We start from the raw sequence: 26,967 nt of genomic DNA, 5'->3' as shown, positions 1-26,967 counted from the left end.
TGACCACGTGAAATAAACTTGGATCTGACATAGGTATGAATTCATTCTTAGAAGATGAGCTTACTCTGTGTGTGTGTTTTGGGGGGCAGCTAATACTTTTTTAATTGAGTTGTCAGGAAGTGATCTTTGCCAAAATCCCAGTGCCCCAGCAAACACCCCTTACTTCTCATCTTTCTTGATGCACATCCTTTCAAAAAGGACCGAAAGGTCAGCAAGTCTACTCAGGCAGAGGAAACTGATTAAAACCTGTGCTTTGGGATAGGTTCTCTGTGAGTGCTTCAATAACTCTCTGTGTAGGGCCAGCCTGGCAAATCCACTCCCTCCGGGTAGGGGCTGTTTACAAAGCAAGACTGAGGTTGGCCAAAGGGGTCATGGTTGTCCTGTAATATGATTATGTTACTATATCCGACCATTGGCCATCTGTGGCCCATTGGGGAACTATTTAGACAGCAGCGCTGACCTAAGTGAGATAGACGAGAGCAATGTTCCTTGGAACGATGGATTGACCAGAGAGTTGGCGTAATAGCCCTGTTAACAGGGGGTTAGCAGATGGGTCGTTCTGATGGAAGTGGATCTCATTTGCTCCCCACAAAGGTGAGTGAGATTAGAAACTCAAAAATAACCTGCATCTGGAAAATATATTCTTTCCTGTAAGTTATTTCAAACAGTGATCGAAAAATGTATTTGAAGATGTTCAAATATATTCAAAAATATTTGAAGATGTTCATTACAGCAATATGTACCATTAGCATAGAATTGATAGTAGAAAAATGATAGCAAGGAAAGAATGTATACATTATATATATACCCATAGAAAAAATTTTCATGACCTGAAGGAAAGAGCTCACATAGTAAGTTTTAGCTGGAAAAACAGACAAAAATGTTGTATATGCTCTATGTTAAAATACATATAACGGCATTTATAAAAAACAGAATAAAGTTAAAATGTTAGAAGTTATTATATTTGGGAGGTATTTTCTTCCCTTGCAAATTTTATTATCTTGAAAATTTATTGGCATTGTAATTAGAAACATTTTTAAATGGTTTTGTTTTTTTGGGGGATCACACTTAGAGTACTTGGTGCTCAGAGATTAATTGTGAGTCTGTGCTTGTGGGTATCTTCTAGTGGTGCTCAGGAAACCATTCTCTTGGCAGGGGACAGGGAACCAGATTATGTGGTACCAGGGTTCAAATTCAAGTTGATGGTTACCTCATCTGCTTTATGTCCCTGTCCCATTCCCCATGTTATAGACTGAGTTGCGATAAGATTGATTTTAAATGCAGCATAATGTTCCTTCCTATAGGTATTAATGTGCTCATATGATCATATGTAAGCACACTCACATAGACTTCCTAGAAATTCACCTCTGAGTCAGAAACACTTGCTCACCCTGTCATAGGCACAATGATCACCAAAGGTCTCCTCTAAGGCTGAGTCTGCATCATGGAGAGACCTATGCACCCCTTCCCACAGGCAGGCTGGCAGAGGGAGAGAAGAGCCTCCTGAAGAACTTGACTCCAAATATCATTAGCTTCCCTTAGACTTATCTAGACAACCTTTACTTCTCTATGCAGAGATGGGTAGAGGAGAAAAGGAGATCCTTTCTTTCCCTCCCTTCAAGAATTCTATCCTGGGGCCAGAGAGATAGCACAGTAAGATGTTTGCCTCACACACAGCCGACCCAGATTCTATCCCTAGCATCCCATATGGTCCCCCAAGCACCACCAGGAATGATCCTTGAGCTCATAGCCAAGAGTAACATCTGAGCACTGTATTGGGTATAGCCCCAAACAAACAAACAAACAAAAAATATGAAATCTTATCCTACTATTTTTTAGAAAACATTTAGAAAACATTTTTTTTTAATTTTAAACAGAAAAGATAATATTCTGTTAATCAAAAAGGAGGTTAATGGATCTAAAGAAAGATAGGCACACTAAATTTAATAAAAGTTACAAATAACGTTAAGTAAATGTATTTTTATGTGAAATGGTCAAGTATCATTAATACAATGATTTATAATATAGAACCTTTTAAACTTATGATAATCAAGCATATGTCCTAGGATTTTACTCACTTGCGAATTATATGCTAGCGTAATTAAGATTTTTTTTTTTTTTGGTTTTTGGGTCACACCCAGTAGTGCTCAGGGATTACTCCTGGCTCTAAGCTCAGAAATCGCTCCTGGCAGGCTCGAGGCACCATATGGGATGCTGGGATTCTACCCACTGTCCTTCTGCATGCATCTTACCATCATGCTATCTCTCCGACCCGGGGATAATGTTTTTACATAAGTATGCCTTTTTCTATTTTTTTCTTCAGGTGAAATAAAAACTCAATATGAAAATTCATTTCTAGTGGAAGAAAGTACAAAGCTATGTTATAATTTAAATAGCATATTTTATTTGTTTGAGCCGGGAGGTGAAAGATAGGTGGTTTTCTAACTTGAATAATGTAAATCTGTGGTGTCCCCTCCCTCCTCCATGAAATATATGGTTATTGCTGTGATTCATTTGGATTTTTTTAAAATGGACTATGGTTTGCAGTGGATGAAGTAATTGGAGTGAGGGCATCTCTCTAGAGACAGAATCCATCACCGTTGTAGAAGATGGTGACATTTTAGAAAGAAACTCTGAGGGAAATGTCATGCTTAAAAAATTAGATTTAAACACACTGGCTCCAGATTGATTTTTATTACACTCAAATGGATACCTTGATTGATTATCAGTCTTACAAATGTTTAGCACATTTCTCACTTCTCTAATAATCAGAATAATCTAATTTTCAATGTCATTTAATGTACTCCATTCAAGGTTCAAATAGATCATAGTTCTAATAAAACACTTGCAATTAATGTAATGAATAATACAGAAGGGCCAGCATTCAGATTCCCTGGATTTTAAGGCAGTTCCGAGGGAAAGTCTTAGATAAGCCCCTTCCTGGAAATGCGAAGTCCATTCTTCTCTTTGACTCCACTTCATAGGATACTGGATATTCGTTTTTACTTGCTGATACTCTGAATGGAATTTACCAGCCTATGCTCTTTCCCCATTCACACCCCTTCCTAAAAAGAAAATTCTTGGGAAGAAATATCAAGGTTTGAATTCTTTTAATATATGTCATCAGCACACCTGGAGAAAAGTGATGGGATGCCAAGTTATTTATTGAGTTTTTCTAGTAATTACTGCTTTCTCCTCATTTTTAATATATATCCTCCTGGAGAAATGCCATCGTTTAGTTAGGGATATTTTTTCCAATAGCCATTGTAGCAGCAACAGATATTAAGGATTTTTTCAGAGGGCACCGCAAGGTGTCTTAATTTTAAGGAGATTTTTGGCTCTATATTTAGAGCCTGATTCTGACCTGACAATGTTTACTTTTTTTTTTTTTTTGTAAGGAGCTTGACTCATATTGTGGAGTAAGTTATGGGTATTTTTTTTTTAATTTGGGACTTCTAAGCAATTTCAGTCACGTAGAAATCTAGGTTGGTAATTATGAATTCCTCTCTTATGACTTGCACTCAGTTTGATGATCCGGCATGGAGGAAATAGCATCCAGACGTGGTGGGCCAAACCCCAGCAAGAGCACTTCAGGGGGTTCCCTTTTATGCTGTGCTCTTTGGTGAGAAGCAGCTGGGCTCAGCAGGCAGAACAAAGGAGGCTGAAGATGATCAGACTTCAGCACATTTAGAGCATGTGAGGAGGGGCTTTAGGCAAAGAGCTCAGTGCTAAAAGTGGCCTTGTATATGAAACTGGATAAAGGAGAAATTTAGATAGAAGGCTCCAGGAGATCTCAACAGAAGCTAAGGATGAGCCAGTACAAATATGATACCACATATGAGAACAACATTGAGCCCTATTTCAAAGTTGGTCATGTCTGTAGGCTGAGGAAGAGCAGAACTGAGTTTCTGCTGATGACCACGGTCTTGCCTTGAACTAAGTCAGTTTATGGCAACCAATAGAACTAGGGACCGGGGAGGCAAAGGAGTCAGAAAGGGTAGGAACTATGGGCAATGGTGAAGGAGCTTGAAAAACTAGTAGAAGAATTGATGGAACAGCATTGCTACTATAAATAGACTTTAATACTTCTGTAAACTGTAATACCTTAATAAAATTAACTTAAATAATACCTACATTTTTTTAAAAATGGTTGATTATGGTGGCATGAGATAATCAAGATGTTTAATATATGACATGACTGAACACAATAGACATACAGAAGGAGACAACCAGGTGCCAGAAAGAAGAGGTTTTCTCTTAAAGTGTCATGAATAAAAATGAAAGTCATCAAGGTTTGCCATCATTTATTGAATGCTGGATTGCTCACTTGCTCTCCTTGATTGTAACCATTCATCATAACCAATACTGAGAGAAATCAAATACATTGCTCAAACTTACACAACTACTGAATCACAGAAGTGGCATTGGCACAGCATATTGTGTTAAGCCACATTTAAGTGTGAGTGAGCAGTGGTACTCAATGGAGAATATTCACTAGCATCAGAAGTTTAAAGCCTTGGGCCCGGAGAGATAGCACAGAGGCTTTTGCCTTGCAAGCAGCCAATCCAGGACCAAAGGTGGTTGGTTCGAATCCTGGTGTCCCATATGGTCCCCCGTGCCTGCCAGCAGCTATTTCTGAGCAGACAGCCAGAAGTAACCCCTGAGCACTGCGGGGTGTGGCCCCCAAAAAAAAATAAGTTTAAAGCCAGTCTTAGGATAACCATGACCATTACAGTGGAGGCCACTAATAGAGTAGTAGTTAAATATTTTACATGATCCAATTCAGGATGATCACTAAAGTTCCTTTTAGTGCTAAAATCTAGAAGGAATCCATTCAATATGTTCAGAATCAGTTCCAGAAATTTGGAAACATCCCAAGCCTAAGGAGTGAGTATGTGCTTATAAAATCTGTGTATAATATTGACAGTGGCAGTTATTGATCCTGATTTATATTATCCAGGATTTCAAAGGAAAGGGCATATGTATGTTTTGCATATGTGCCTATGTTTTTCTGTGTGTATATTTGTGTTTGTGCATGTATACCATAGGTTTAAAAAGAATTGCCAATATTTTGAGGAAAATGGCTATTGAAGCTGGTGGGGACAAGATGGTACTGAAGATGGGAAAGAGATACCTTAAGTGATAGTCTTGTAATAAGTACCTAAGATATTTGAGCAGTATGCAGAGTATGAGAGCAGTTTGCAGAATAAAATGTTGAAAATAGGTTCAGGTCAAAAAACCAACACCACCAACTACAGAAGACTGATTAAAACAACAGTGATGGAACAGAACTAGAACCGTAAAGAAAGACTCCATCCTAGGCTCCATCCTTTGACTTGTGCAAATACCAAGATCTCTAGCTACAGAGGCATGATTTTATCATCCAGGAATGGAGCAGAAAGTTTTCCAGCCACCACAAAAGAACCTAGAGGAGAGCAAAAGAACATGTAATGAGTCTGTAGTTATTCCTATGACAGTATACTTCAAGGGTGAAGAAACCCTGTATCTCTTAGGCCAAGGAAATTCCCCTTCTAATTTCCTCAATATGTACTGTGTCTATGCAAGAAAAATAAAAAGAGAGAAGCACAAATTATTATCTTTTTTGGTTTTGTTATTGTAGTTTTTTTTTCTCCTTTTTGTACTTTTTTATTTGTTTTTATTTCAGGACCGTAGTTATTGTGTGGTTGTTGTCTTTATTGCTGTGGTGCTTTTCAAGTTTTTTGTTTGATTTTTTTTTTTTGCATATTTTTTTTATTTAAACACCTTGATTACATACATGATTGTGTTTGGGTTTCAGTCATAAAAGGAACACCACCCATCACCAGTGCAACATTCCCATCACCCAAGTCCCAAATCTCCCTCCTCCCCACCCAACCCCTGCCTGTACCCTAAACAGGCTCTACATTTCCCTCGTACATTCTCAATATTAGGACAGTTCAAAATGTAGTTATTTCTCTAACTAAACTCATCACTCTTTGTGGAGAGCTTCCTGAGGTGAGCTGGAACTTCCAACTCTTTTCTCTTTTGTGTCTGAAAATTATTATTACAAGGGTGTCTTTCATTTTTCTTAAAACCCATAGATGAGTGAGACCATTCTGCGTTTTTCTCTCTCTCTCTTACTTATTTCACTCAGCATAATAGATTCCATGTACATCCATGTATAGGAAAATTTCATGACTTCATCTCTCCTGACAGCTGCATAATATTCCATTGTGTATATGTACCACAGTTTCTTTAGCCATTCGTCTGTTGAAGGGCATCTTGGTTGTTTCCAGAGTCTTGCTATGGTAAATAGAGCTGCAATGAATATAGGTGTAAGGAAGGGGTTTTTGTATTGTATTTTTGTGTTCCTAGGGTATATTCCTAGGAGTGGTATAGCTGGATCGTATGGGAGCTCGATTTCCAGTTTTTGGAGGAATCTCCATATCGCTTTCCATAAAGGTTGAACTAGACAGCATTCCCACCAGCAGTGGATAAGAGTTCCTTTCTCTCCACATCCCCGCCAACACTGTTTATTCTCATTCTTTGTGATGTGTGCCATTCTCTGGGGTGTGAGGTGGTATCTCATCGTTGTTTTGATTTGCATCTCCCTGATGATTAGTGATGTGGAACATTTTTTCATGTGTCTTTTGGCCATGTGTATTTCTTCTTTGTCAAAGTGTCTGTTCATTTCTTCTCCCCATTTTTTGATGGGGTTAGATGTTTTTTTTCTTGTAGAGTTCTGTCAGTGCCTTGTATATTTTGGAGATAAGCCCCTTATCTGATGGGTATTGGGTGAATAGTTTCTCCCATTCAGTGGGTGGCTCTTGTATCCTGGGCACTATTTCCTTTGAGGTGCAGAAGCTTCTCAGCTTAATATATTCCCATCTGTTAATCTCTGCTTTCACTTGCTTGGAGAGTGCAGTTTCCTCCTTGAAGATGCCTGTAATGTCCTGGAGTGTTTTGCCTATGTGCTGTTCTATATATCTTATGGTTTTGGGGCTGATATCGAGGTCTTTAATCCATTTGGATTTTACCTTTGTACATGATGTTAGCTGGGGGTCTAAGTTTAATTTTTTGCAAGTGGCTATCCAATTGTGCCAACACCACTTGTTGAAGAGGCTTTCCCTGCTCCATTTAGGATTTCCTGCTCCTTTATCAAAAATAAGATGGTTGTATCTCTGGGGAACATTTTCTGAGTATTCAAGCCTATTCCACTGATCTGAGGACCTATCCTTATTCCAATACCATGCTGTTTTGATAACTGTTGCTTTGTAGTACAGTTTAAAGTTGGGAAAAGTAATTCCTCCCATATTCTTTTTCCCAATGATTGCTTTAGCTATTCGAGGGTGTTTATTGTTCCAAATGAATTTCAAAAGTGTCTGATCCACTTCTTTGAAGAATGTCATGGGTATCTTTAGAGGGATGGCATTAAATCTGTATAATGCCTTGGGGAGTATTGACATTTTGATGATGTTAATCCTGCCAATCCATGAGCAGGGTATGCGTTTCCATTTCCGTGTGTCCTCTCTTATTTCTTGGAGCAGAGTTTTATAGTTTTCTTTGTATAGGTCCTTCACATATTTAGTCAAGTTGATTCCAAGATATTTGAGTTTGTGTGGCACTATTGTGAATGGGGTTGTTTTCTTAATGTCCATTTCATCCTTATTACTATTGGTATATAGAAAGGCCATTGATTTTTGTGTGTTAATTTTGTAGCCTGCCACCTTGCTATATGAGTCTATTGTTTCTAGAAGCTTTTTGATAGAGTCTTTAGGGTTTTCTAAGTAGAGTATCATGTCATCTGCAAACAGTGAGAGCTTGACTTCTTCCTTTCCTATCTGGATTCCCTTGATATCCTTTTCTTGCCTAATCGCTATAGCAAGTACTTCCAGTGCTATGTTGAATAGGAGTGGTGAGAGAGGACAGCCTTGTCTTGTGCCAGAATTTAGAGGGAAGGCTTTCAGTTTTTCTCCATTGAGGATAATATTTGCCACTGGCTTGTGGTAGATGGCCTTCACTATATTGAGAAAGGTTCCCTCCATTCCCATCTTGCTGAGAGTTTTGATCAAGAATGGGTGTTGGACCTTATCAAATGCTTTCTCTGCATCTATTGATATGATCATGTGGTTTTTATTTTTCTTGTTATTGATGTTGTGTATTATGTTGATAGATTTACGGATGTTAAACCAGCCTTGCATTCCTGGGATGAAACCTACTTGATCGTAGTGGATGATCTTCTTAACGAGGCATTGAATCCTATTTGCCAGGATTTTGTTGAGGATCTTTGCATCTGCATTCATCAGTGATATTGGTCTGTAATTTTCTTTTTTGGTAGCGTCTCTGTCTGGTTTAGGTATCAAGGTGATGTTGGCTTCATAAAAGCTATTTGGGAGTGTTTCTGTTTGTTCAATTTCATGAAAGAGTCTTGCCAAGATTGGCAGTAGTTCCTCTTGGAAAGTTTGATAGAATTCATTAGTGAATCCATCTGGACCTGGGCTTTTGTTTTTCGGCAGACATTTGATTACTGTTTTAATTTCATCAATGGTGATGGGGGTGTTTAGATATGCTACATCCTCTTCCTTCAACCATGGAAGATTATAAGAGTCCAAGAATTTATCCATTTCTTCCAGGTTCTCATTTTTAGTGGCGTAGAGTTTTTCAAAGTAGTTTCTGATTACCCTTTGAATCTCTGTCATATCAGTAGTGATCTCTCCTTTTTCATTCCTGATACGAGTTATCAAGTTTCTCTCTCTCTCTTTCTTTGTTAGGTTTGCCAGTGGTTTATCAATCTTGTTTATTTTTTCAAAGAACCAACTTTTGCTTTCGTTGATCTTTCGGATTGTTTTTTGAGTTTCCACTTCGTTGATTTCTGCTCTCAGCTTTGTTATTTCCTTCTGTCTTCCTATTCTTGGGTCCTTTTGTTGAGCATTTTTTAGTTCTATTAGCTGTGTCATTAAGCTACTCAGGTAAGCTCCTTCTTCCTTCCTGATGTGTGCTTGCAAAGCTATAAATTTTCCTCTCAGTACTGCTTTTGCTGTGTCCCATAAGTTCTGAGAGTTTGTGTCTTTATTGTCATTTGTTTCCAGGAACCTTTTTATTTCCTCCTTGAATTCATCTCGGACCCACTGGTTATTGAGCATGAGGCTGTTTAACTTCCAGGTGTTGAAGTGTTTCTTCTGAGTCCCTTTGGAGTTCACAAATAATTTCAGAGCCTTGTGGTCAGCGAAGGTAGTCTGCAAAATTTCTATCCTCTTGATCTTATGGAGGTATGTTTTATGTGCCAGCATGTAGTCTATCCTGGAGAATGTCCCATGTACATTGGAGAAGAATGTGTATCCAGGTTTCTGGGGATGGAGTGTCCTATATATATCCACTAGGCCTCTTTCTTCCATTTCTCTCCTCAGGTCTAGTATATTCTTGTTGGGTTTCAGTCTGGTTGACCTGTCCAGTGTTGACAAAGCCGTGTTAAGGTCCCCCACAATTATTGTGTTGTTGTTGATATTATTTTTCAGATTTGTCAACAGTTGTATTAAATATTTTGCTGGCCCCTCATTCGGTGCATATATGTTTAGGAGAGTGAATTCTTCCTGCTCTACGTACCCCTTGATTAATATAAAATGTCCATCTTTGTCCCTTACAACCTTCCTGAGTATAAAGTTTGCATTATCTGATATTAGTATGGCCACTCCAGCTTTTTTATGGGTGTTGTTTGCTTGGATAATTTTTCTCCAGCCTTTTATTTTGAGTCTATGTTTGTTCTGACTATTCAGGTGCGTTTCTTGTAGGCAGCAGAAGGTTGGATTGAGTTTTTTGATCCATTTAGCCACTCTGTGTCTCTTAACTGGTGCATTTAGTCCATTGACGTTGAGAGAAAGAATTGTCCTGGGATTTAACGCCATCTTTATTTCAAAATTTGGTGTGTCTTTTGGGTAGTCTTGTCTTAGATTAGGTCTTTCAGTTTTTCTCTTAAGACTGGTTTTGTGTCTGTGAAGTTTCTGAGCTGTTTTTTGTCTGTGAAACCATGTATTCTTCCATCAAACCGGAAAGTGAGTTTTGCTGGGTATAGTATTCTGGGTGAAGCATTCATTTCATTCAGTCTTGTCACAATATCCCACCACTGCTTTCTGGCATTGAGTGTTTCTGGTGACAGGTCTGCTGTAAATCTCAGGGAAGCTTGCTTGAACATGATTTCCCCTTTTGATCTTGCTGTTTTCAGAATTCTGTCTCTATCTGTGGGATTTGTCATTGTGACTAGGATGTGTCTTGGGGTGGTTTTTCTGGGGTCTCTTTTGGTTGGTACTCTTCGGGCATGCAGGATTTGATCACATATATTCTTTAGCTCTGGAAGTTTCTCTTTAATGATGTTCTTGACCATTGATTCTTCCTGGAAATTTTCTTCCTGGGTCTCTGGGACTCCAATGATTCTTAAGTTGTTTCTGTTGATCTTATCATAGACTTCTATTTTCGTCTGTTCCCATTCTTTGACTAATTTTTCCATTGTCTGCTCATTTGCTTTAAGTTTTTTGTCCAATCTCTCCTGCTGTATGGAATTGTTATGTATCTCATCTTCCACAGCACCAAGTCTATTCTCAGCTTCTGATACCCTGTCCCAGAGCTTATCCATTTTGTCATTCACTTCGTTTACTGACTTTTTCAGTCCTGTTAGTTGACATGTTATTTCAGTTTGGAGTTTTGTCATTTCTGCCTTCATATTTTCTTGGTTCTTATTAGTGTTCTGTTCAACTCGATCCATGGTTTCTTGGAGTCTGTTGAGCACCTTCCATATTGCTAGTCTAAAGTCCTTATCTGAGAGGTTGATTAGTTGTTCAGTCATTATCTGGTCCTCAGAATTGTCATCTTCATTCTCTATGTCTGATGCTGGCCTGCGTTGTTTCCCCATTGTCACACTTGTATTGTGGGTTTTTCTACGTGTTGTGGTGGTATTCATTGTCTATATGATGTAGGCAGCACACTCCTCTGGCTCCTCCCTTTCTGGATGGGCTGACTTGCCTCTAAGGGAGGGGAGTCCTCCGTGGATGAAGCCTCACACTGGGTCAAATCTTAGGCCCGAGCATGCAACAGAGAAGACAGTCCAGAGAGAAATGTTTGCTTCTGTGATATAGCGCCGTTCTTAGTGTGATTTTTCCTTCTTGTTGCAATGGAGTTCTTTCCTTAGAAAGAGTGCATGGCCGCGTAGCGAAGTGGAGCAGCCGTGCTCCTCTGAGCCTCTTTTTGCCCCACTCGCAAGAGTTTCACGCAAGAGGACAGTAGACAGACATAGACAGGTCACACTCACAGTCTTTCACAGTTGAGCCCCACTGGGCCGGTGTACTTTCGCGGATTTTCCCCGCCTGGTGTCACACACAGGGAGCCGGCTTTTGCCCAGATAGCATTGTTATCTCTTCCCGAATGTAGTTTCTTTGGAGTTATCTTCCCAGGGCTCTGAGGAGAGCTTCCAGAGTTCAGGAAAGACAGAGAAGGGTAGGACAGGGCTCCCTTCCGGTGCTCAGTTCCTCAGAAGAAGCACAGCCTGGTGGAGATTCTGCAGGTAGAGCAGTCAGCACTCTGCCTGGAAACCCCCACCTGCAGCCATTTCTCACTCACTCACTGGCTCGCTGGGTAGCTCCCGAATGTAGTTTCTTTGGGGTTCGCTTCCAGGGCTCTGAGGAGAGCTTCCAGAGTTCAGGAAAGACAGAGAAGGGTAGGACAGGGCTCCCTTCCGGTGTTCAGTTCCTCAGAAGAAGCACAGCCCGGTGGAGATTCTGCAGGTAGAGCAGTCAGCACTCTGCCTGGAAACCCCCACCTGCAGCCATTTCTCACTCACTCACTGGCTCGCTGGGTAGCTTCTGAATGTAGTTTCTTTGTTTGATTTTTTTAAAAAATTTTTTAGTATATTTGTTATGTTTTTCTTCCTTTTTCCCTTCTCTTAAATTGATATTTATAGCCTCTAGAAAGACTCCTCCCATTTTTGCTTGTTTGATTTTTACTCCATTTTATCTTATTTTTTTTCTTTCCTTCAAACAGAACCACATAACTTGAACCATCTTGTTCCACCTCACAATTGAAGGGAAAATAATGGAGGGTACCAAGACCAGACAGTCGTATGAACGTTAAGTAGAAACAAAAAAATGATCAGACTTAAATACCAAATCCAAAGCCAACAACAACATAATCAATATCCAATCTACAACATGCTAGACACAGAGGGGACCACTATACTAGCAACCCTGGGGGTAAAGGAGGGGGATATGGGATGTATGCTGGGAACAGGGGTGGAGGAAGGACAACATTGGTGGTGGGAATGAACCTGATTCAATGTCACTATATGCCTAAAAAATTACTGTGAAAGGTTTGTAATCCACTTTGGTCAAAATAAATTTTTTTTTAAAAAATGTTAAAAATAGACACTGGGTTTTGGAGAAGTTGCATACCCAGCCATGCTCAGATATTATTCCTGGCTCTGAACTCAAGAATTGCTTCTGCAGTACTCAGGGGACCATATGCGATGCTAAGAATCAAACTCAGGTCGGCCTTGTGCAAAGCAAATGCCACTATACTATCTGTCCTGCCCCAAGAAAATCTCTGCTTTAATAGTACTCTTAGTGGAAAGTTCCCAGATGCTGCTCCGGGTACTCGGGGGATCAGTCTCTGCAATACTCTGCCAAAAAGGCCAGATAGTTCAAAGCAAAGGCCCAAGGATGCAATGCTTCTTGAGCACTGTGGTGCTAGGAATCCAGCAGTGCTGAGAGTGAGGGCAATGAAGCATCAGGAACTGGAGTCTTGTACATGAAAACCATGAGTCTATTACCCCTGTGTTATCTCCGTGGTTCAATCATTTACAACTATTTCAGGCTTCCTTTTTCTTGCATTCTATTTTGTCCTACGTCTCACAGATGAGAGTAGATTTCTATAAACAAAGAGAAAGTGGGGTGAACATTAATAAGTAGACTGAGTACACCTGGGTAGATAGATAAGATGATAGATAGACAGACAGACAGACAGACAGACAGACAGACAGACAGACAGACAGACAGACAGACAGACAGACAGACAGACAGACAGACAGATAGATAGATAGATAGATAGATAGATAGATAGATAGATGATAGATAGATGGATGGAAGGAAGAAAGAAAGAAAGAAAGAAAGAAAGAAAGAAAGAAAGAAAGAAAGAAAGAAAGAAAGAAATAAAGAAAGAAAGAAAGAAAGAAACAAAGAAACAAACAAAGAAAGAAAGAAAGAAAGAAAGAAAGAAAGAAAGAAAGAAAGAAAGAAAGAAAGAAAAAGGAAGGAAGGAAGAAAGAAAGAAAGAAAGAAAAAGAAAGAAAAAGAAAAAAAATCAACAAATGTTCAGTTTGGGCTACACATGCCTGATGCATCAAAGAAAGTTCTGAACTGGCCATGAAATTTTAGCTGTCTGATATATGTACTTGAGACACAAAGCAAAGAAAGTAAAGAAACTAAGCATCTTCCAGAGGGAGGAGATCTGTTAAGAGAGCTTCCAGGGGTCTTCAGTATGTGGGTATATCTCGTTGAGTGTTTCTTTGTTTTTCTCAGTAATCATAATCAGGAAAAGTTCTCCAAGAGTGCAAACCAACCCAGTGCACATCCACCACAGCTTTCTTTCTTAAAGCAGGTTAGTTCTAGGCACTTTATAATGACCTTGTTTGTAATTATTTTTTGTTTTGAAAAGTCTGCACACATTCTATGAAAATTCTGTGACTCACTAGCATTTCCCTATTTTTAAACAATTGTGGACATCTGGTGAGAACCCTAGGACAAGAGGAGGAGCACTTTGGGGGACCTCTGAATTTAGAGGCACTAGAAGCAGTCTGTGAAGATAAATGTTGGGTTCTAGAACCGACCAGTCATTGTGCAATTTTCTGAATTCTGAATGAGTGTGGGAATTGACAGTGCAGAGATTCTAATGGAATTAGAAGGAAAACAATATTAGCATCCATCAGTCTTCTTTGGATTTAAAATTTTACATTAAATTTTTTTATTTATTGGGCCATACCCAGTGGTGCTCAGGGGTTACTCCTGGCTTTATGCTCAGAAATTTCTCCTGGCAGGTTTGGGGACCATTATGGGATGCCCGGAATTGAACCCAGGTCAGCTGCATGCAAGGCAAATGACCTACTCGCTATGCTGTATTTGCATTTATGCCCTTTATTTCTCAAGGTAGTGAAATGGCTGGGCCAAAGACTCCGGATGAGTAGGGCTGGCAACTGTGGGTGCTGACAGTTCTGCTTGAAAGAGACTTGGTTGTTCAGTGGAGGGGCTTGGCAAAGAAAAAGATTTCCATACTGGCTTCTCTGTTTATGTTCTGCATGTTCCAGGACAGAGGCCATTTCTCACCCAGGGTCTCTCTCCCTATTACACAGTCTACATGGAAGAGATAAATACACACTGCCTAAAGTGAAATCAAGGGGCTAGAGAGGTAGTGCAGGAGTTAAGGTGCTTGCCTTTCATGTGGCTAATCTTAGTTCTGTTCTCAGAAACACATGGTTTACTGCCAGATGTTACCCCAACTTCCATCCCCCAGTAAAATGAACTTTTAAGGAAAAGTTGCAAAAAAAGATATTGGAAATATTCACAGATGAAAGCATGTGATGTCAATGGTTTCTTCAAATAAATTAGGTGGGGAGGGTAGTGGGAAAGTGGAGAGGAAGTAAGATTGACCATAAATTGATAATTGTACTGGGTGTTGAGTGTGGACGCTCTTATGCCATTTTCTCTACTTTTATTACATTTGAAATCTTCCATAATAGGTATGTTTAAATATAAATACATATTTTCAGATGTCAGGATAGGAAAAATTAATAACATACTCCTTAAGGTATGATTTTGAGTGTTGAAACTTTCAAATGGAAACCAGATTCCCTACAAAGAAAAACCTGTAACATATAATTCACTTGATGAATTTTGTACACTGCCTGAAAAGTTGAGGTGCTTAAATGTTTTAGATTTTAAGTCTAAGAAGATGAAATCTTTCTGCCATTTTTGCATTTTGTGTTTCCAGAAAAGACTTGACTCAAAAAAACGATCTGTATGGGCTGTTGTAGTGTCTCTGGACTGCCCAGTGGTTAGACAGTAGCCTTTCACACAGGGATGTAATCTGCACCCTATTACTGGCCTCACTCAAGGACTGAGAAGAGGGCAGTAGAGAACTTTTCCAGAATCTCTGCATTTTTCCTCATCATCTCTCTGTAAATTCCTCCTAGCTAACTAGGAGCTTCCCTTTTTGTCCAAGCAACTTTCCAAAAGAGGTGGTATACTGATTTTGGAGCAATTCTGAGTACTTGTTAAAGAAAAATTAAGGGAGCAACAGTATAGCAGGAAAACTGCTTGCCTTGCACCCATCTCATATGGTCACTTGATTCCCACCATTTCATATGGTCCCCAGCACTGCCAAGAGTAGTTCCTGATTGCAGACTCAGGAGAAACCCCTGAACATCACTGAGTGTGGCCCACAAAAACAAACAAAAAATTAGAGTATTGTAAGTAAATAAGCAAGTATGTAAGTATGTACATAAGTACGTACATACGAAAGTAAGTACTTAAGTAAGGAGCTCTTTTTATCCTCCAAAATATTTATCTTTAGTGTCTCATAAGATTTTGGAATTGGGCCAGAGAGGAAAAAACAGTTAAGACTCATAATTTGTATATAGTCTACCTGAATGTGATCCCCAATACCACATATGATCCTGAGAACCGCCAAGAGTGATCCCTAAGGACAAAACATTACTTTGACTATTGTCTGCCCTCAATCATTCATCTTAGGTTGAAGTATTATGAAACATCATTTTTATAGGTTGGACTTTGTTTCCAGGTTTATAAGAAAGCAAACCTCCTGTCAGAGCATCTCTTAGAACATCTCTCAAATGCCATCACAAGGGCCTTGAGACTATGTTCCCAAGATATTAGCTCCTGCTTTTCCCTCAGCTCCAGATGTTCTTCACCCACTTAAGAGTTTCTTAGCACAAATATTCCTTCCTGGGAGAATTTCTCTGGCCACCATCTCTCTTCCTGACAGAAGTTCTTGTGAAGCCTCTGTGTTCTATGATGCTCTGTTGCCAGGATGTAGCTGCCCAGTATTGCAGGGGAAGTGAGATGAGGTGAGTAAAGCCAGTTATAAAGCTATACGATCTAGAGACCATACTACTGCAGGCCATGCCAGGGAAAGAGCAGGCAGTTGGGTTCTTGAAGAGGGGGTTAGATGGGATGAAGAGAGACAGGCTTGTTGGGCAGTGAAGGGAGTTCACATCTATTTTTCTTAAGAATTAAAATGAGGGTCCCGGAGAGATAGCACAACAGTGTTTGCCTTGCAAGCAGCCAATCCAAAACCTAAGGAGGTTGGTTCGAATCCCGGTGTCCCATATGGTCCCCAGTGCCTGCCAGGAGCTATTTCTGAGCAGACAGCCAGGAGTAACCCCTGAGCACCGCCGGGTGTGGCCCAAAAACCAAAAAAAGAATTGAAATGAGGGGCTAGAGCGGCAGCACAAGCAGTAGGGCATCTGCTTTGCATGCACTAACCTAGGACAAACCATGGTTGAATCCCCAGAGTCCCATATGGTCTCCAAAGCCAGGAGCGATTTCTGAGCACATAGCTAGGAGTAACCCCCTGAGTGTCACTGGATGTGGGTTCCCCTCCAAAAGAGAGAGAGAGAGAGAGAGAGAGAGAGAGAGAGAGAGAGAGAGAGAGAGAGAGAGAGAGAGAGAGAGAGAGAGAGAGAGAGAGAGAGAGAGAGAGAATTGAAATGAAACAAAAACCCAGCACTGGGAAAGGTAGTGCATATATTGTATTTGGGGAATAAAGATGCCCTCTTCCCTAATTTGGGTTAAACAGCTTTCTGAAACAAAGACAGTTCTTAGGGGGCAGAAACTGCTCCCAGAGGCCAAATTCCATGCTGTTAGTTTTGGTGAAAAAGCTCTATAGAAGCTTTGCCTGCTCTTATCCTTGAGCTGTGTCCCTGCCTCCCATTACTTGGGTGGCACCATAGACCACCTACCCACCCCTACACACACACATTCACACATACTCACAGTCCTCCTCTTTCACATTCACATATTCATACTCGTGCTCACATACTCTGATACACCTTCCCACACATACTCATCCAGGCCTCCGTGACCTGCCCTAGTTGCTCCCCAACATTTTAACATTTTCCCCAGAAAGAGTGTACCCACCCTCATCTGGAGGCAGCCAAGAAACCACATCAGCTTCCTCTTCGTCAGCATCTCTGGCAGCTGTCATCATGCCAGGCCTGGCTTGGCACACATTCCCTATATATATCTCTGTGAAATGATTGACTGGATGAAGGAGTAAATTACCAAATGCTTCTCCAGCTGTTCTCTTTAATTTACTAGAAGCTTCCCCTTCCAACATACCTCCCCCATCTTTGTATACTTTCTGCCCCCCCCCACGCCCACCTGACTGGTGCCCTCAGCTATTCTCCAAGTTTCCCTCACAAGATTTAAAACACACCGGTCCTCAGATATAATGCTGTAGTTCTTCATTTCTTGCCTGCCTTCCACACAAAGCAAGTAGGTAGATCTCAAGAAACCTAAATATTGCTTTATTCATGGTTCCACCTCTAGCAGCTACAGCAGTGTCTGGAACATACTGGCCATTAAGTGTTTGCTCTTAAACCAGAACTGTTTCACTTATATTCAGAGTTGACTGCCCATAGCCAGGACTTCTTTGTATGTCTTGTTTATTTTGGGTTCTTTCCTTCCAAAGATCCCAAAGTTTGCCTTGGACTGACTCCCCCAAACCCACAAGAAATGGCTGAGAAATACACGCAAATAGCTGTAATGTAAATAAATGTGTCTGATGGGGCTCTTGAATTTCTCTGCCACTTTCTGTTTAAGGCACTTCTCCCCCCCCCCCCTTCTCTTCTGAGCCCCCAAGGCTGCTCCTCCCCTGGAAGGCATGAGCTGAGGCTTGGATTAAAAGGAGAGAAAGGCACATTCCAGGCTGTGGGTGTGAGAGTTGAGAAAGGACAAAGGAAGGGCAAAAGGAATTGAGTTCTGCAGGTCTGGCAGGAACATTCTGGGCTAGTTCTCGGACTTCTTACATTTTTGGGGATCCTTTCACTGAAGCTTTCCCAGGAATAGGAGCCCAGTTCCTGTGAATATCCAGCACGCAAGTATGTGGCTGGAAGCTATGCAGAGAGTGGTGAAGATGGCTTTATTTCTTTTCCAGATGACTCTCCAGAGAAATAAAGACCTGAAAATTAAAGTTCTGTAGGCCAGAAAGAGAGTTTTTGTGAGCTAAATAGGATTCTAGCTATCCTTCAGAGATGAGGGCAATTTAGGATGATCTATTTATATTGAGAAACAGATAAGTTCACTCAGGGGAAGACTGCCTACAATTCTGGCCAGCTCTTCTCCTGCTGAGATGGACTTGGGGACTGTGGCTTATTTCTGCTGTTTCATGTTTAACATTTTCTTGCACATATGTGGCCTGAGAGTGACCTCTCGATGGAATTCAGGACAGCTTTGGCCAAGTAGAAAAATTCCTTAATTACAGTCCTCATTAAATTCTTGTACTAATCTTTTAAAAAGCAGACCATTTTAAGACTAATTTTATGAGTAGAGGAAAGGAGGAGGAAGGGAGAAAGGAAAAAAAAGAGAAGGAGGAAGTGAGAAAAACTGGAGGAAGGCTGGGAAGAAAACACAGAAAGGGAGAGAGAAAGAAGGAAAGGAAAAGATTGAATTTGGATTGAATCTGGTTCACTCCATGACTGTCACTGAGATATTTAGAAACATGGACCTTCGTTTACCTCTATGCGAGTGGGAGAACAATAATACCACCTTCCACTACTGCTGTGAGAATTAAATGGAACAATGCAAGCTAACATTTTTGCAAAGCAGGAAGAGTACTGGTAAAGGTAGGATATATCTTGCTAAAGCTAGGTTGTCTTCAAGAGCTGAGGGAGTGTGGAGTGCTTGGGCTTGACCAGCTGGCTTATAGAAGTGGGTGATCATGAGGTTGAATTTTTGATGAGTTGGAATTTCTCCCAGCTTTTCATTGCAGGGACAAATGTTGCCAATATTTTTTTCCTGACACTTTCTGATATCCAACGTAGGTTGGATAAAGAATCATCCTGTGAGTTTGCCCAAGGTACTTCCAGGCCAATGTGGTATTTGGATATTTATTTGGTTTTAGGATTACACCTTGCAGTGCTCAGAGCTAACACTTGGCTGTGTGCTCAGGAGTCACTCCTGGCAGTGATGCCAGGAATTGAACCAGGGTTAGCCACAGGAATAACCCCTTTTAACCCCTGTCCTAGAACAGCAGTACTCTGGTGTTTTTATAGTATATTTGATAGAAGTTTCCCTCCTGGACCATCTTTCAGTGAATGCCTAGATCTGTTCCTGACACTCAGATCCAAAGGTCACAGCTCAGTAACTCTGCAAAATAAATAAATCACTGTCGAATTTCAGATGTCTGAGTTTAGTTTATATATACTTTCTTAATAGTCAAGAGCTAGAGAAAACCCAGGGAGCCTAAGAGCCCAGCACTGTTTTTCATCACTACAGTTATTATAGGTAGACTTTCTCCAAAAATCTAACACATCTCCAACCAGTTACTTTTACTAAGTCCAGAGAACTAGCTGCACATTCTGGAATCTAAGTCCCTGTCTCCATGCAGTCAGCTCTGCCATTTTTATTTCCTCATCCTTGCCCAAACTAAAAACTGTTCACCCTGGTTCAGATAGTCTCCTATTCTCACTTGGTTCTTTCCACTAGTGCCTACATCAATGAGCCATCCCTCTAAAAGGTAATGCCATCACCACCCCTAAATGAACCTACAACCTTGGTCTCCTTGGGAAGATTCACAAGATCATACAAGAAGCCAGGCAGAACTGGTGCTCAGAGCTAAAATATTTGCCTTGAAGGTGTGAGTCCCTGAGTTTAATCCCTGCCTCCCCAAACACCATTCTTCACATGGCACATACAAATTATATGAACTGTGTTCTGGACTCAAAAGTGAGATACAACCCTTATACTTTGGGAGAGCCTCAAAGCAGCCCTTTGCCCTCCCTCCAGGACTGTAGGCTTGCTCTAGCTTCTGTCTGGGAAGCCTTCCTTCCACCAGTCTATGATGAGCTAAAGCCTTTTCTTGCTTTGGTTCTCTGCATATATAATTTCGAGTGAATGTACCTTCCAAGTATTCACTGTTCCTTCTTGACCTTCCAGTGTGCCTCTACAAATGGCAATTTCAGATTCTCTGGGAAATTAATATGGTCCTTTTGTGTTTGTAAACATGAGTGGTCTCACTGAGCTCTCTTCCAGGTTTGAATACAGAAAAACAAGTTTTTGAGTGCCTGGATTCAAGTTTATTTTCTAGGTTGATTTTTTGAAGGACTTTCTTTACCCTCCTCTTAACCTCTTTGCCCTCCAGTCTGGCTTCCATCCTCTGGGCTCTGCTATAACTGTTCTCTTGAAAATCACCATATTCACCATTGCCAAAACCAATGATCTTTGCTCCCTCTTCATTTTTCTGACTGTCAGCTACTGGACACTTGTGATGAGATTGCTGCTTCTTCAAATTTTTTTCCATTGATTTCTATGTTTTTCTCTACATTACCTTTATTTTTTTGCCCATATTAATTGCTTCTATTTCTTTATATTCTTGCCACTTCAACAATTATTGGTGATGTCTAAAGGCCAGTTCCATATTATTTTTCCTCCTGTCACTAGCTTCCCTTGCTTCATTCCCAAATATAATACCATCACAATTTTAGTTTCAAGACTAAAATCTAACCATCTCCAAGAATAATTTTTTTTATTCTTGGCCTATATTTGGCTCATTACCAAGTACAACATGTAGGGTCCCGTTTACACCTTGATTGGTTATCGATGAATCCTCAAAGAGTTCCCAGAATGAGAAATTGATTCCCATTCCCCTTGGGGGGTTCCTGGTAATATTTATCTGCAGCAAATAATCCACACAGACAGGAAGGTAAAGGGGGTAAGAAGGTAAAGGGGTGCAGAGTCCTTTGTCAGCCTACTACCAGCTCCAAAAAAACACCTGGAGCCAGCTAGTAAACTCTACCAAAAGCCCCCACCCCAGCACCTCACTCCCAAACTATTTATTAGACTTTCAACAGCACTCCCACCTGAAAGGTAGAAGGTAGGATAACAGGCAGAAATAATAATCTCGTGGAAATGCTTTCATATTATAACACAGCATATTTTTCCCCTTGCAGTTTTCCCTACATATTCTCTTACTGTCTCCTCTGATTTAGTCCTTTTTATTATTCTTGCTTTTTGTTTATTTGTTTTGGTTTTGGGGCCACACCCAGTGACCCTCATGGTTTACTCCTGGCTATGAGCTCAAAAATAGTTCCTAACTTGGGGAACCATATAAGATGCTAGGGTATCGAACCGAGGCCCATCCTAGGTCAGCATGTGCAAGGCAAATGCCCTACTGCTTGCACCACTGCTCCAGCCCCTGTTTTTTTTTTTTTTTTCCTTTTTATTATTCTGAACTAGTTCTTTTCCCACAAATCTCTAACTTCTACTTTCACCACTCTGCTTTCCGCCAACCATGATGCAGTCATTTCTAGAAGCATTTCTTATGTTCCATCCTTTAAGAGCCATCCAAATGCTGACTTCCCTTTTGTCACTATGTGGTTTTGAATCTTTGGGCCTTTCCTCATATGGTTCTCTTCATCTTTAAAATGACTCCTACTTCTCCAAGCCATATTCACTTAAGAAATATTTGCTGATTATTTCATTTGGAATAGGCACCTTCTTATGCATTTTGGCTACTTGAATGCTAAGACCTAATGTACTCTTAGAGGTCACTAGCTCAAGATTCCTCTCTCCTGTGAGATATTTTATACTCCCTCAGTTTGAACTCTCAGTCCTTACATTTGTAGGCTTTTGTGCCATCTCATAATCAACTTCTTCACTTTCATTTTATTGCTTTAAATCAATTAATAAATATTTCCCTCTAGCATCCAGCTCACTGCATGATATTTATTTTGGCTAAGTGTCTTTTACTAGAATATGAGTGTCTTCAAAAGACACCTTTTTGATCATATTTTCTTATTTTCTTTTATAATGCTTAGCATAGCCTATGTACTTAATAACTATTTGATCAGTTGGAGATGTAATTAAGTAGATGGATAAATCAATGGTAGGTAGGGTGGATGGATGGATGGATGTACAAATGCATAAAAGATTATAAAAATAGGAAAATGGATGGGTAGGTAAATACAGAGATCAATGGAGGGAAAATTAGGATAAACAAATAAATGGATGAGTATATAAATGGATAAATGAGCAGATTGGCTGGAAGAATGCGTGGATGAATAGATGAATGGACAAAAATAAATCTACAATTAGAGGAGAAGTAAGTTGTCATCTTTTTTTTGAAATTTCTTTTAAAATGTCCTTGAAACCTAAGTGATATTTAAAACACTAACAATGAATTTAATTTCACATATAATTAATAGGAAGGGAGGTTATAGTTGATTTATAATTAATAACTTCCCTTGTTAGACTATACTAACATATAACTAATATATAACATCTAACATATAATCTTGTATAATACACTTTTACTTCTGTAAAAATTCCAATTAATGGAATGCATTTAGAATAAAAACTATAGTGTAAAATAAACCTACTTGATTCTGAAAACACCTAAGAAAATGTGTGCCATAAGAACCCCAGTAAGAATCACTAAAGAGCATATAGCCAGCATAAACTATCTTAAGTACACCCTTTAATGTACCTTAAAGTGCAAGATTTTCATTGCCACCTAATATATACAAACACCCACATATCCCTATGTAAACTGTTTTTATAAATTATTTGTGTTTCAAAGACATATTTGACAATATACGGGACTTCTCTAGGTTAATATTCTAAATAGGGTATTTGGCAAACCCAAGACAACCTTGCATACCATTTATCTCTCCTGGACACCTCAGTGACAACATTAATAGCCTAAGTAAAGATGCATAAAATATCTCAAGTAATATCTGAAAAAGCCAAATCCTAAGGGGATGAACATGGTTATTTCTGTTCACTAAGTGAGGTTCACATATAAAATCCTGCCACAAGAAATAAAACAATATTTTTTAACTAAATATTTCATTCAGTTTGCCTATGCTCTATCTTCATTTTCTTTCTGGTTACATACCTATAGAAAATTCAGTTTCTTATAAATCCAGGCTGGATCACTATTCTTTCCTTGGTTAAAATTTGGTTCCTCCTTCTTTTATTTATATATACATATTGCAATTAGCAAATTTTTTTTTTTTTTGGTTTTTTGGGCCACACCCGGTGGTGCTCAGGGGTTACTCCTGGTTCTCTGCTCAGAAATAGCTCCTGGCAGGCACGGGGGACCATATGGGACACCGGGATTCGAACCAACCACCTTTGGTCCTGGATCGGCTGCTTGCAAGGCAAACACCGCTGTGCTATCTCTCCGGCAATTAGCAAATTTTTTATTTGCCTCTTTTTGATCATCTTATGTAAATCATAATTTTTAAATTAATTTTATATTTTTCCTTCTTTTACTTTTGTCTTCTCCCTTTCTTCCATCTCTCGCTTCTTTACTTTATTTCTTCCCACTTACCTTCCCCTTTCTCTGATGTCTTTGCATTTCAAATTTCAAAGCATTCCATCAATACTTTGAACATTAGACCCATCTAATCTAAATTATGTGTCATGTGCATTTCATTTATTAAGGAAGTAGCCATGCTTTATTTGATTTAGCATCTTCAGTAGCTACAGAATCTGATAAGTTGTGATAAATTGGTTCTAGGTCCCACACTATCTTAGTATATTGTATACTGTGATGCAAATGTATATGTATAGGGATCCTATTATGATGGACAAAAATTAATGTCCCCATTTTTCAGATGATTAAACTGAGACTCAGTTTGCAGTTAGTATTTCATGATCTAAAACATGGGCCATTGGTACTTTATTTCAATGTCTTTTCCACATTCAAAACTGATGAAGATTCTGTAATTTCTGTGATTTATAACTGGTTTAGAATATCAATATAGAGAAGTCAAATACATTTTGAAACAGATCATTTAGAGAAACAGTTTACATATGAATATGTGAATTTTTGTGTTTTTTTTTTGTTTTTTGGGTTTTTTTGGGGGGGTTAGAATTTTTAATAGCAAAATTTCAAAATTGCATACATCTATGCCATATTCTTTTAAATCAAATTAAAATATACCTATTATGTCTTGAATAGAAATATGATAAATCAGTGCTTTAAATGTATATAAGTTTATATGATATAATTCTGATTTAAATGAATATTTATAGGGTTTTCTCTTTTTAATTAGTACTTTTTTGCTCTAATTAAATATAGATTTAATTACAAATAACTTATTAACTTATCCAGAAAGATGATGTACCTTCTGATTAATGGCATTTACCAAAGAAAATAATTTTATTATAAGTCAAGTGTTTAAACATTAAGATGTTTATTAATGCCATCAGTAGTAATGATCAATGCACCAACCAATATTTCCTTTAAAATAAAACAACCTTATGAATTATATAGGATCCTGAGTACCAAACTATATAAATACAGATGAGGCTTAAAATAAAAGAAAATATAACCACTAAATATTAGATATATCATATTTTGCAGAAATAAACTCATGTATATATGTAGGATTTGTATTAAGTGTAAAATATATGTGTGAGTTAAGAATAACATTCTTTTTTAAATATAATTTTTATTTTGATTACAGTGGCTTACATATTGTTGACAATAATATTTTAGGTACATATTAACATAATATCAGGAGTTGCAATGTAAATCTTGTACCTTGAGGTGAAAGAATAGCAAATTGTTTTCTTACTTTAGCCACTAAATAAAAGCAACCATTGATTTAGAGATTCTGGGAGGTAAAAGATCATGTGGATGGATGTGCTAATGTGTAAACTAACTGTTTACTTGATTATATCAATTAGGTGACACTATTTAACAAACCACCCCAAATTCAGTGACTTAAAGCACAAGAATTGACCATTGCTTCAAAGCCATGAGGAAGCTGGCTTGTACCCCTGGTCTGTAGGCACTCTGTGACTCTTGTGGGCAGCTCCATGCTCAGTAGACAGCTCTACTGATCTTGCTTGAGCATTCTGCCAGGTTTAAGAGCCAATTGGTTGTCTATTGATCTAAGATGCTCTTTGTCTTTCCTGGTTGAGTCTGCCTGGGTCTCTCATTCTCCAGCAAGCTAACCCATGCCTGCTCACACAGAGTAGTAAAGTTCCTTGAGAGGAGAGTAAAAATACACATAAATTTCTTTAGATTGAGGCCTGGAAATTATAAAATATTACTCCCACTGCATTTTAATGGTGGAAGTAAATCAAGGACCAGTCTAAATATGAGGATATGAAATGATCTCCATTTCTTGATGGAAGAGTTTCAAAGCCACATGCAGAGAGAAAGATTTGGGTCATCTTTGCAATCAAGCCACTACTTGAGTATAGCCCCCTCTTCGTCCTCCACCTCTGTCATTTCCATTCTGTCTGATTTACACAGGGGTCAGCCCCACCAATGGGGAATCACTGATATGGCCTCTCAGAACTTTCTACACACTAAATACTTCATTTCTGTTAAAAAACAAAAACCAAAAATTAACAACTTAGAGAAGAAAAAAGGAAAACTGTCAAAGAGAACTGCAATTAATTTTTTTAAAAAAAATTGAGTTTAGGGCCCGGAGAGATAGCAGAGCGGCATTTGCCTTGCAAGCAGCCGATCCAGGACCAAAGGTGGTTGGTTCGAATCCCGGTGTCCCATATGGTCCCCCTTGCCTGCCAGGAGCTATTTCTGAGCAGATAGCCAGGAGTAACCCCTGAGCAACACCGGGTGTGGCCCAAAAACAAAAAAAAAAAATTGAGTTTAGAGGACAATCAGCATGAAAAATCTGGCCATTAGGATTTATTATGATAGAAAGTGTTATTAAATATTTAAAAGCCTATAACTTATTCTGGAGAATATCTATGACAGAGAGCAGGGCTTCTCTAAAATCAAGAATATTTCTTGAAGCTCTACTTGGCAGCAATGGGCTGCTATCTATGCTAGCTTCCTCAAATAGCTATTCCTACGAGGCTGATAGATTCATGTTTGTGGCAGTCATTAATCAACAGAGAATAGGAGTAAGGTGAAGATCTTTATTGATGGCATGAAAGAAGCCCATCTCAGAAGCTCTGTGCAGTTCTCCCTATAATAATTTCTGTTTGGAGACTACGCCTGGCTCTTCCCAGGTTTTTGGCTCTGCTCACAGTGATCATTCCTAGGGGTGCTGGGGAATGAACCCAGGTTAGTCTCATACAGAGCAAGGGCTTTACCCACTGTGCTATCTCTTCAGCCCCAGGATGTTTTAATTTTTTTGTTGTTGTTTTTTGTTTTTTGGGCCACACCCGGCGATGCTCAGGGGTTACTCCTGGCTCAGAAATAGCTCCTGGCAGGCTCGGGGGACCATATGGGACACCGGGATTCGAACCAACCACTTTGGGTCCTGGATCGGCTGCTTGGAAGGCAAACGCCGCTGTGCTATCTCTCCGGGCCCAGGATGTTTTAATTTTTTGCCTTCATTTCTGCAATGGAATTGAGAGGTATTTGTATAGGTTATGTAACACTTTTCAAAGTAAAATACTCATCTCTTATAATAGCACCTCAAAATTCTCTTTAAATGTTTATTATTATTATTACAATTATTTGCTTTTAGTGCCACACCCAATGGTGCTCAGTGGTTACTCCTGGTTTTATACTCCTAGCAATGATCTAGGGACCATGTGGGGTGCCAGAGTTAGAACCCAAGTGCTATCACTCTGACCCATTCAAAAATCTGTTTCCCATGATTTACATGGATGACCACTGCTCTGAGCCTGCCCCAAGGTTGCAGAACCACAGCAGGGCTGTGCACATCAACCCCAACAGGGAACACTGTCCTCTGGAGAGAGGTAAAAATCTCTAGGTGCC

At 39.4% G+C, this 26,967-nt stretch overlaps 1 protein-coding gene across 2 annotated transcripts in view; it reads left to right on the top strand.

The window, feature by feature from the left end:
• Positions 1-26,967, top strand: part of RARB (retinoic acid receptor beta) — a 439,382-nt gene that overhangs the window by 383,449 nt on the left and 28,966 nt on the right. The gene's annotated exons all lie outside the window — the stretch shown is intronic.

Source organism: Suncus etruscus, chromosome 20 (assembly GCF_024139225.1).
Source record: "Suncus etruscus isolate mSunEtr1 chromosome 20, mSunEtr1.pri.cur, whole genome shotgun sequence".
Classification (NCBI taxonomy): domain Eukaryota; kingdom Metazoa; phylum Chordata; class Mammalia; order Eulipotyphla; family Soricidae; genus Suncus; species Suncus etruscus.
The sequence above is the reverse complement of the archived record's forward strand: the minus strand, read 5'-3'. Positions and strand labels throughout refer to the sequence as shown.